The following is a 12,485-nucleotide window of genomic DNA, read 5'->3' as shown; positions in this document are numbered from 1 at the left end:
ACTTATGCACCAGATATTCCTCGACAATGGAGGAAAGTGATTTTCAATTCTAGGCAATTAGCAATTTTTAAAAGCCATCACTCTGCTTCTATCATAAAGAATAAATACAATTCATTATCATATCTTAAGGACTAACAGCTAAAAATCACTTTTCTTATTTCATCTGTTGAGAATCCCAGATCTTTAAGACTGAAAAGAAGTTTTTCAATTACTTGCTTTCGTTCTCATTTTGTATACGGAAAAGAATAGTTAGGGGGATGATGAGTATGATGAGAGCCCCTTCCAAAGTCATAGCCTGGTTGGGGCCCAAAACCCCTGGCTCCCTGATCCCTGCTCATTCCACTGCCTGTCTCAGCAGAGTGCCCCAAGGATGTACATTTCTTAAAAGTCAATGCTCCTCACACACCTTCAGAAAAGTAAAAAATAAAAAAAAATAAAGACGGTATTCATTAGATTTCAGTGCCTTAGTTATTACCCAATTTGTAAAAGGATAAAGACATTTTTGTTTAAAGCATCATAATATACCATTGGGCAATGGTCATAAATTCAACATTCTTCTAAGAATTAATCTAAAAATAGAAAAGGACAGGTATACCTTTATTTGATAGCACTGCCATACTATTAAGAGAAAAAAACTTTCCAAATAAAACGAGTTATTGGCAGTAAAATGCGGGGTTTCCCCACCAATTTTAACATCAAATATCACATCAGGAAGCCCCAACTGCCAGTGTCAAGAGGACAAAGGGATTCATGAATGGTATGTTGTTAGATTTGCCTTATTCAATAGGTCCCTCCTTTTCCTTTTATTCTCTGTTCTTTGTAGTTGCCTAAAGAACAAAACATAGTCTTAATTTTATGATTGACTTAATTTATGACTTTGTGATTAACTTGATTCATGTGGAACTTAAAGATGGAAGCATATCACATAACCTATAAGAAATCATTCATGGTTCATAAGTTATTTAACTAATACTTATTCTAAATCCTCACATAGCATGATTTGCCCTAAAGTGATAACTGAGAAGATAAAAGAAAATGACTCATGAATAATTGGCCATTTTATATTTAAGATTGAAAATTTAACAAAACAATCTGGACTTTTTTCTTACCAATGAAGTTTCATGTAGTTGAAACAAATAAAATCAGAGGTTACTAAACACAGTACTTTATTCATCTTATATCCATATTGAAACAAAAGGACAGGGTACTTGAAATTTTGTTTTGAAAAAAAAGAGTCCACTTCATTCGGACTCAAAATACGTTGTAAAAAATGGACATAAAAAATAACAAATTGACCAGGAGTAGGGCTCATGCCTGTAATCCCAGCACTTTGGGAGCCTGAGGCAGGCGCATCATGAGGTCAGGAGGTCGAGACCATCCTGGCCAACATGGTGAAACCTCGTCCCTACTAAAAACACAAATATGAGCTGGGTATGGGGGTGTGTACCTGAAATCCCAACTACTCAGGAGGCTGAGGCAGGAGAATAGCTTAAACCCGAGAGGCAGAGGTTGCAGTGAGTCAAGATCATGCCACTGTACTCCAGCCTGGGTGACAGAGAGAGACTCCGTCTCAAAAGAAAAAAAAAAAAACCAAATTGCCAAAAATGATGAAACTGAATTCCTTACAAGTAATAATTACAAGTAATTGTAATAGACCTGTGTGTTTGATAAAGTATCAATTAAAATATTTTATTGTATTACACTTTTGCAGTTGACCTTCAATCTATGTAAATTCATTACTACTCTACATATTGGATTTTATTTCACAGCAATTTGTGCCATGAAGATTATAAAATCAAACCGTGAGAGAATGGGAGTCAGAAGGAACGTGATAGATATTTTGGTTTAAGGGCAAAGGGATGAGTTTGAACCTCTCACAACTCTCATCTTGTTTAAGATGTATGATCTTACACAAGTTGCTTCATTGCTTTGGGCTTTGACTTCATTTTCTATTTAAAGTTGGGTAAAAAAACACATACCTCATATGCTTATTTTAGTAAGAATTAAAGGGTCACAGGGTTTCTGTTTAATAATGGCATTTTTATTCTTATTATCTTCTTTCTCTTCACCTCCTTTTTTTGAAATGGGAAAAACCAAGAGTCAGAGTCATTCATGTTGTCAGGTACCACCCCTGGGGGAATTAGCTTTGTTTGTTTCAAAGGTGCCATTTTTCCAGGCCTTACACTCATGTTGTGTGGCTATAGAGAGGGAAAATCTTTTAATATTGAAAACTGATTTGCTTCTTACTCTCAATAGCTGAATACTTAAAGGGGAGGACCAAGGGTCTCTAGGGAATCACAGTAAGGGTCTGTAGTAACATGAGGTATAAAATAAGTCCATACATTGCTGCTGCTTATTTCATATGTCATGGCTCAAATTTCCCACTCTAAAGGATTTATCAATATGGATTACTGTCATTACAACAGGGCAGAAAATGAGTGGATTGGGAGAGATGAAGTAGAGAACAAATCCAGAGTTTAATTCTAGCCACACTGGGATGGTGTCTCAGTCAGTCCAGGATGCTGTAACAGAACCCCATAGACTGGGTGGCTTAAACACGGAAAGTTATCTCCCACAGTACTGGAGGCTGGGAGGTCTGGGCTTAGGGTGCCAACATGATTGAGGAGTTCTGGTGACCCTTCCTTGGTTCATTGATAGCTGTCTTCTTATTGTGCCCTCACATGGCAGAGAAAGGGAGACCATCTCTCATGTATTTTTTAAGGAAACTAATTCCACTCATGAGGCCTCCGCTCTCAAAATCTAAGGCCCGGCCTCCAAATATCATCACGTTGGAAATTTAGTCTTCAGAATAAGAATTTAGGGGGGACGCAGGAACACAAGCATTCTGTCCATAGCAGATGGAGGAGGGAAACTGTAAGCTGACAGGATTCAAGGTTACACGCAAGATGTTATCGTCGGCCCCTCTCACTTCCCTTACCTGACCCTGCTCCTGATATCTTCATTTCTCTTCCTCTAGTTCCCCCAGCTGCCACCTTAGAGGTAGGGCTACCACTGCCTCACCTTCCCCTATCTATTCCTCCAGAAAACTTCCTTTCCTTTCCTGCTGTTTAGTTAGATAGTGTGAGGAAAGTGCCTACTTCATTCCCATGGAGGTAAGTGACTAATTATCCTTTAACTTATTCTGTAGTACGTTTGCTTGGAAATCCAAATAAACCTCAAATGGGTCACATCCCGAGCAATGTGAACATTTTCAAATGGTATCTGGTTACTCCTTTGAACAACGGAGTACAAGGAGTCCAGACAAGCTAACTTTGCACATGAAACGTGACTGCAGCAGCATCTCTAAACGGGAAGTTCGCTTCCAGCATAACACCCAAGGGAAGGCTGGTCTCTTTATTTACAAAACTCCTATGGCTCATGGGATTTACTTTCTTTTAGCTCATTAAAGCTTTTCTTTCTAAAAGCAGACCTTCCAGCTTTCATTTCTCTGCTGGTAGCTCTTTACGGACTCCACTCTCCCTTCTGAGTTCTGCTCCTTGGACATGGATTCCCCGATGTTGTACTGATTCATCCACAGCCAGGGCTCCCTTCCTGACAGCTGGCCTGTGCTTTGTTATGGGAGTTCCCCAACCTAAGGCTGGCTCACTTCATCGTTGTTAATTTACAGTGTCACAGGTGTATTTCTGAACAATTTAATAAGTGTAATTGAATCCATTATATACCAAACAAGTTGTTTCACAAAATTCTATTCATTGGGTTGCCTTCTACTGAGGAACACCAGTAATTACTCTCATGATGTAGAATACTTAATAATCCAGGCATCCCTGCAGAAACATAAAAATCATCTTGAACACACGTATCTCTTTAAATTACTACAGTGATCATTGGCTGGGAGCCAATGATAAAGAATGTTTTAAAAGAGCTAGGATTTTCATGAGGATTTTTCATACAATAAATGAATATTTAATTTTTCTGATTTCTTTGAGGAAGGGACTCTATCACATAACATGCCTTGTCTATATTCAGAAAATGAGAACCAGATCATAATATGCATCCACTTACTTCAGGAGCAGAGCTATGCCTCAGCCATCTGAAGGATTTGTTTATTTATCTTGCAGGGCAAGAGTAAGAGCTTTATGGCTATCTAAAGATGCTGCTAATGTAGGATAAAATGCCTTTTCATGAATGTTTTTGAGGTTTAATGTTAATGCACTGTATTATTACTCCATAGAAGGGAAATGAAACATAGTGCAGAAAACTAAATGCACCCAATGCATCAAATCAAGGCCAAGGAAAATTTGTGTTTCATGGAGAAAAGTTGTCACTGAGATGGCAACTTGTATGTGTTTGTTTAAATAGATAAACAGATTGCTTAAATAGTGTGGATTGCTTAGGATGCGTGATCATCGTGGGCTTCTTCTGGAAAATGTATGTCCTTTCAATAAGTCAAAAACACCTTTGTTGACTAATGTTGGAAGATGCTAAATTTATCAGGCTGGTGTATTCATTGAAGAAATGTCACAGTTTTACATGAGTTGCTCCACATTGAGTTGAACTAGTTTTCAAGTGAAATCTCTAACACATTTGCTATGTAATCACAAACTTATGACTAAGATGAAAGGCAGCTGGAAGCAATAGAAAGAAGACTGAATCTGGTATCAGAAACAGTCTCTGGTCCAGTTTTACTGCTAATGAACTCTGCTGGCCTGGACCTAGACTAAACACACTTTTAGTCTTTTAAACCAGTACATTTAAACTATATTTTATATACACATACCCCAGAGGCTCCAGTTATATTGATCAAGACCTAAATTAAGGAGAAATAGAAAAATAAAAGCTCTAAATTCTTGACCTTCCCAAAGTGAGCATTAAAAGCCATAATTTTGTTTCTCTCCTTGATAGTTACATAAAGTTTTAGCTTTCTCTTGAAGAAGATTGAAATAGCAACTGGTAGAATGAAAAAGAGAGTGGTTACCTTTCCACTTGCAAAAAGTAAAAATAAAAGGCAAGAGTAATTACACATTTTAAAAAGTGTAAATCAGGATGACAAAGGAATAACAGAAAAACAAAAGTAAAGGGTCTAAATTTCCCCTTTACAAGGCAAAGACTCTCAGAAACAATTGAAAATAGTAATCTATTATTTCTTGTACAAAATATCGCAAAAATTAGGTATCACAAGAAAATATCATACACAAGGCTCTAGAATGCAATTTCTCCCTCAAAGAAAAACCCAGAGTACAAATAATGATATCAGTATTATTTGTAGTAATGACTACATTCCCTGTAAGTTCTACAAAATGGGGACAGTGAATTTTGTTTATACGCTCCTAACAGTATTTGGAATGCAATCCCAATTCAAGAAATACTTGTTGAGTGAGTGAACAAGTCAGCCAATTAATAATTGTTTTGTCAAGAAAAATATGAAATTGAGTAAAGAGGGCAATTTTACATTGATCAAGTTTACAATCAATAGGAAATTTTTAGTAGTATTCAACTTTTATGACCCAAATATTCTCAAAATGTCTTAATTTGAAAATGCCAAATGACAGAAATGCAGTCTTAGGTGTGCTCAAGTAACATTAAGAAATTGTATGGCTAAAAATATGGACGCAACCTAGGTGTTCATTGATGAATACATGAAGAAAATATGGTACATATGGAATACTATTCAGCCTTAAAAACATGAAGGAAATCTATTATTTGCAACAACATGGATAAACTTTGAGGATATTATGCTAAGTGAAATAAGTTGGTCACAGAAATTCCCTATATAAACTAAAATTTCACAGAAATTAGTGAAATACTGCATGACTTCACTAATATGAGGTACCTAGAGGAATCAGACTCATAAAAGCAGAAAGTAGGATAGCAGTTACCAGAAGTAGAAGAGTTAGGAAGTTGGGGAGGTGTCGGTCAAAGTACACAAAGTTTTATTTAGACAGAAAGAAAAAGTTCAAACGTTCTATTGGACAATATGGTGACTAGAGTTAATAACAATGTTTGGATACTTGAAAATTGCTGAGAGTAGATTTTAAGTGTATACACAAACACACACACACACACATACACACCAGAGATACATATGTAAGGCAATGCAAATATTAATTAGCTTCATTTAACCATTCCACAATGCATACATATGTAAAAACATCATTTTGTGTACAATAATTACATATTTGTATTTGTCAATTTAAAAATGGAAGAATAATGAAATTACACAGCTAAATAAAAGGATGCATGTGTCAGAGTAACTGGAAAGATGGCACATGAATGCCACACAAGAGTCCTGTTACATGCAACCCCACTTGCAATCACCTCTTTCTTCATTCTCTGCACACCAGGTTCACTGCCTAGCTAATATGCCCCATTAAGCAAATCGAGGTTCTCCTAGATTTCAACCTCAGTTTAGATACATTGCCTCACATTATTAATAAGTATCATCAGCCTTCCCAGTTTTGACAATGCCTCAATTCCCTTTCCCTCTGTCTGCACATCACTCTGACAGTCACTGGTCTACTTTATTGAACCTGCCTTATGGGCAGGATCCATATGGGGCAAATTTTTGAAGAGCTGCTTTCCACTGCTAAGCAGTTTGTAAGGCATTCTAGCTTAAATAGGGAAGCAGGTAATTGTTTTCACCAACATCCATCCCCTTGAAACTATCCCACTAAAATTAAAGCAAGGTCATTGGCAGCCTGGAGGCCAGAATAACGAGAGATTATTGACAAAGAAACTAGTTACAAAAATGCTGAGAAAATCCAGGCAATAAATAGAGAACTTGGAATAGCATGATCAGTAGGAATAAATTGGAGAAGTTGGGTTGGAAACATATTTGTGATTTAACAGGACGAGGTGATTAACAAATAAGGTATGGAGCTAAGGATGACTCCAAAGTGAATAGTTTGGAAGATTCAGGGGACCATGATGCCATTCATACATAGATGGAATCATGTTAGAAAGAAAGGACATCTTTGAGGGAGAGGGTAATGGCTTTCATTCTGGACATCCTAATTTTGATGAATCCATGGGGCATCAAAGATGAGAAATCTAGTAGGCAGTTCAGAGGAATTTGGTTTAAATAATGTAGCTAATCTGGTAGCAGACTGTTTTGACTGAGTACCAGCTATAGGCAAGAAGTAATCATTGGAATAATAAGAAATGACTAGATTTTGTGGTTGATTAGATCAAGAAGAGGGATAAATAGTTCTTTGGCACAGCTGTACATCTTAGTGCCTATTTTGAGTCCTCAATAGAAATAGATTGGGACAGATTGCACCTATTGACATGGTACAATATTTAAATGTAAGCCATGCTATAAAGGAATCAATATTGATGTTCAGTATCTTTAAAAATGTTAGTCATAATTTACATAAATCAAAATAGCAATGCTAACATTATAAAAGTAAATTTAGTTGAATTAAGTTATTAATGACTCAAACTAATATTTCCCCACTTCTTAAATCCCACAAGATTCCTGTGGTGTGCAAGCAACACTTTCCTTAAACCAAGAGCCTTTTAGGAGCCTTCTATCATATCCGTCTGGCACCAGGGCAGCAACGTTATGGATCATTAAGACAGGTTGGCTAGAAAGGTAGATCACTTTTGTCAAGAAGAAAATTTAAAGAGTCAAAGGATCATAACTCTTATCCTCTACAGTAAAAATGGCATTGTTGATGATTTAAGAACTTTGGATGGTGCTATTCAGCCTGGATAATTATAAAGAATACCCCATTGTGGAATATTATTCCAAAGGTCTGTAAATTTCCTGTCACTTTTCCTATTTCAGCTCATCTTACACATCAAACAACTCACCCTGTCCATAAAATGGAAGATATGCCATACAACAGTTATATCAAAAAAGATCTTTTATGTGAAATCACTTCGTAAAGTGCTGTTCGAACATAAGGTATTAGTAGTTATTTTAGCCTATCACATGAATAGTGCATCCAGTCTCCAAGATTTAGAGATTTAGAGTCAAGCTCTTTTTTTTCCTTGGCCAAGCTCTTGGAAATAGCATACTGAATTCTAAAATAGAAAAACAACAGTACAGAATTATGATAATTGCTCTAGAGTTACTGAATTTAATTCTTGCCTCAAATAACAATGGTAACAAAACCATCTTTAAATTCAGCACTTTTTCCTATGTATTGTCAACTCCTTTCGAATTTCAACTTTGACCCTGAAGTACAGATTCAATCCTTTCTTCAGAATGCTCACATTTATTTCACCTTCCAAATTACCTCCTTTTTCCTTGGTCTCTGAATTTCAGAGGTACCTGATGCATAATTTATGCCCTAGAGACAAAAATATTAGCTACCAAGATGCAAAAAACTAGTGGCCCAGTTGTGGATGAATTAAGAATGGATACTATTTTATTTCATTTTAATTTAGCTTTGTTTAATTCTAGTTTCAGTTTTGATGATATTTTATCAGCCTCTTCCAATCTTTTTCTTTAATAATGACATAATTCAGGGAGAAAGTACAAATTTGTCGCAAGTTGAACATTTAATTTGTGTTCCTTAAAAAATAATGCTGCGCTTAGTTTGTTGCCAGAAAACTTCTTGCTTCATATTTTGTTTTGTTTTGTTTTTAATGTTTTAAACAAAGAATCTTGTCACCTTTACTTCAGAGTTTCTTCCAAAGATATATATGCATTTCTAAGAAGAGGAAACAAAGGGTTGTAAGACATGTATCACCATAAAAAAATTAACCATTTGACTCATTCCCTGTCCTGCTTGTTTCAGTTAGTATTTTTAGCTTCCTAGGACCATATTGTTCTACATCTGTATGTAAGAATTCTGGTGTATCTAGAATTTGTAAACTGTCCAGCAAAAATGAAAAATGGTCTCCATTAACTTTTCAATGATTAAAAAAAATGAGAGAAGAGAATCAACTTAATATAACTCTCTCTTTTACTCTAATCTTATTCTCTGCCTTGTGTTAATTTCCAGCAAGGGCCTAAACAACTGAAAAATGAACAAGTTGATTGATCTTTAGCAAGTGAATAAATTGTTCTCTAAATGGTTTCAACCACATAGGTTAGCTCTGGTGGGTGCTGCACTCACTGTGATGTTCTAAGGAGACTATATGGTTTCTGAGAAGATAAAACATTCGATAGCACCGGAACAGGTAGAATATAATCCTAGGTAATATTCTGATGCTGTGTTGTGGATTTGCAATAGGTCAATTTAGAGGAACTGGAACTACATTTCCCAGAATTCCTTTATCTGCAGAGTTCTGGGTTGGGGGTGGAGCATAAGAGAATTTGCACAAGATTTGAAAGATGAAAGTGAATAGCAGCCATACTCTGCATGCTATAAAGGTCCACAGTTGTGCCAGGCTGTGCTTCAGACACGTGGTTGTTCAAGTGCCAGCTCAGCTGGTTGGCTGGGGTAGCGCCTAGTGCAGTTCCTCAGCTCCTTCCCACCCCACTCCTTCAGCTTATTTCACATGGCAGCAGCAGATTTTGCTCCATGAGGAAAGGCTCCAGCTTCTCCAGAAAATCGATTCCATCATCAAAGATGGAGGCTGACAAGTAGTAAGAGACGTTAGTGGGTCCCAGTTGGTCCTTATGGGAACCGGCTCAGCCTCAGGAGTTCCAGATTGTTCTTAACCCTCTCTATTTTATATGCTCTTTTCTCCCAACTGCCTGCCCTGTGGACTTAAGGCTCCAGGACCAGATAGTAAAGGAACAGCCCCATATTGACTGCTTCACGTGTCTCAGTCCACTTAGGCTGCTATAAAAAATAATAAAGACTGGGTGGCTTGAACAACACCTACTTGCTCACAGTTCTGGAGGTTGAAATGTCCATGAGTAGAGTGCCAGCATGGTCTGGTTCTTGTGAGGACTCTTCCTGGCTTGCAGATCTGGGCCTTGCTGTGTCCTCACATGACCTAAAGAGAGCTCTTGTCTCTTCATTCCCTTGTAAAGACTCCAATTCCATCATGAGTTCCACCCCCATCACCTCATCCAAGCCCAGTTACCTCCCAAAGACCCACCTCCAAATACCATCACACTAGAGATTAGGGTTTCAACATACGGATTTGGTGGAGTGCAAACATTCAGTGTATAGTAACCAGTACCCACTTCTAGTGGACCTGCTTTTCTGACCCAAGCTCTAAACACTGCACACTGAAATTTGCCTTCTTCAGGACTGTTCTTAAGTGCTGTTTATTTCACTCTTTCCCATATCTCTGCCTCTCAGAATCTGATCTAAACTTACAGGAAAAATTCAAAGGCCATCTTTTGCATGAAGCCTTCCCTGATATTTATGGTAAAAATTAGCCACTTTCTCCTACATATCCCTAAGCACTTTAGTTATATCTCTTCATGCACTTAATGCATCCTGCCTTGTATGGCAGTTCTGTGTATCTCTGTCTCCCCTTGTAACTTCCTTGAGGGCGGAAATGATGTCTCACTCATCTTTGTATCCCCAAAAGCAACTATCACAGTGCTCCTTGCAGAAATTCAGTTCAATAAATGTCTGTTGACTTGAAGTCTGGTGCAGTTTCCTTTATCCTCTGGCACTGCTTGGGTTGTCACCATGACTGTATCTAAAGGACAACTTTACCCTTCTGGGCTCTCTGCTCTTGTTTTATCTGTTTTGATGATGTGTTTATACATAGTCCCTGCTTTATGCCAGAAGCCAAGGACTTTGGTGATATATTTTCAGTCAGGTTAAATGTTTGGCATTTTTTTTCAAGTGGAAAGGCCCTCACCAGATGTATTAAGAGTTTTCTTTTGAAATCTTGTCATGAAAATAAATGGGGCAAATAACTGCATACAATAAGGTACTACATAGTTAATGTAGCAAAGTACCCTGCACACAACAAACTCGTAGGAAACATGAATGGAATGATGGAGGAAATAAACTGATGAATTTACTAATGAATGAAAAGCCTAACCAAGGGACAAAGCCAGCAGGTATATATATAGTACTGCCATTTTTAATGACATGATTTGAGACTCTTCCAAAGAAACTTAACTACCTACCTTGATGTAGTCCTACCAACAGGCAGGGGATTTATCTCCTCCAAATTGCAGTAGTTCATCATTCTTGTTTATCATTTGCTATAAGTTATAGTTTATAATGAACTATAATTTATGGTTTATACAGATAGGTTTTATCTACATTTCAAAAAATAGGGATCCACAGAACAATTCGTGAAGCAAAATGTCTAAGGAAAGGAACTATTGTCAGAATAGATCAAGATCTATTTTTTTTTTGTCTAACATCTATGAAAGAAAGGGTGTACGGTAGTGTATTAAATAGTTTTCTAATATTGCTAAATAAATGAGAATTTTATAAAATTCTTTCAACCCCCATCTTGTATACGACATTCTAGAAGTTGCTATATAATGCCCTAGAAAATGGGTACAGCTTTGTCTTGGAAGCCTTGTGTTTCAAAACATTTTCCCCTCAAAGAAAGCTGTATTTCCAAGTCCTGAGGTGCCATGTAAAAATCTAATATAAAGTAAAAGTAATTATCTAATGTCTCCCTTAGTAAATCATTAGGATAAAACTCCTGTAGGAAAAAGCTAGCTCTTTATGTTTGAGAGGAAAAAAGAAACAAAAGGGACTCTGAAATATTTTTCAAGTGATTTTTAGAAGCAAAACTTTTACTCTAATCATTTTCTTGTAAACAAATCTAAGAAAATAATAGCTTAGCTTAAAGTAGAAGTTTCCTGACTCAGTTTGTGTCTATTTCTATGCACAACCTATCATTTTACCTTTCACAGTGTCCAGGTTACATATCTTAGGCTTATCCTGCTCAGTATAGGTATCTTCACAAAATTGCTTGGTGACCTAGGAACTGCAACATTTCTGTCACCTCATTATCTAACAATTCATCCAACCAATCAAAATTCAAGAGGGTCAGAAAAGATTCTGTAAGTCATTCATTCAACAAACCTTCATTGAACAGTAATGAAAAATAGGCTCTGGTTTTCAATTTAGGACCAAGGACAGATGCACCCACATGACTACAACACTTGTCAAGAGGTGCAACCATGGAACATCTCCACAGACACTAAGAGATCAAGAAAGACAATACAGAAAGGGTGATTTCTTTCTTCCTTTTTCTTTTTTTAGATGGAGTATCATTCTGTCACCCAGGCTGGAATGCAGTGGCATGATCTTGGTTCACTGCAACCTCCACCTCCCAGGTTCAAGTGATTCTTCTGCCTTAGACTCCCGAGTAGCTGGGGCTACAGGTGCACGCCACCATGTCTGGCTAATTTTTGTATTTTTAGTAGAGATGGGGTTTCACCATATTGGCCAGGCTGGTCTCAAACTCCTGACCTCATGATCCGCCAGCCTCTGCCTCCCAAGGTGCTGGATTACAGATGTGAGCCACTACACCCAGCCAAGGGTGATTTCTAAATTACGTCTTGGAATATTATCAGTGTTCATTAGGCAGAAAAATGGTCTAGGATCAGACAATTGCATCTCATGCAAAGAAAGAAGGCAGAGCAAGCATGAGGTATGGAAGGCTTTGGTGTAATCAGAAAAACATCAGGTGTG

The sequence above is a fragment of the Aotus nancymaae genome, unplaced genomic scaffold (genome assembly GCF_030222135.1).
Source record: "Aotus nancymaae isolate 86718 unplaced genomic scaffold, 86718_ANA_hifiasm-v0.15.2.pri h1tg000051l, whole genome shotgun sequence".
Lineage (NCBI taxonomy): Eukaryota > Metazoa > Chordata > Mammalia > Primates > Aotidae > Aotus > Aotus nancymaae.
Note: the sequence above shows the minus strand (reverse complement) of the source record.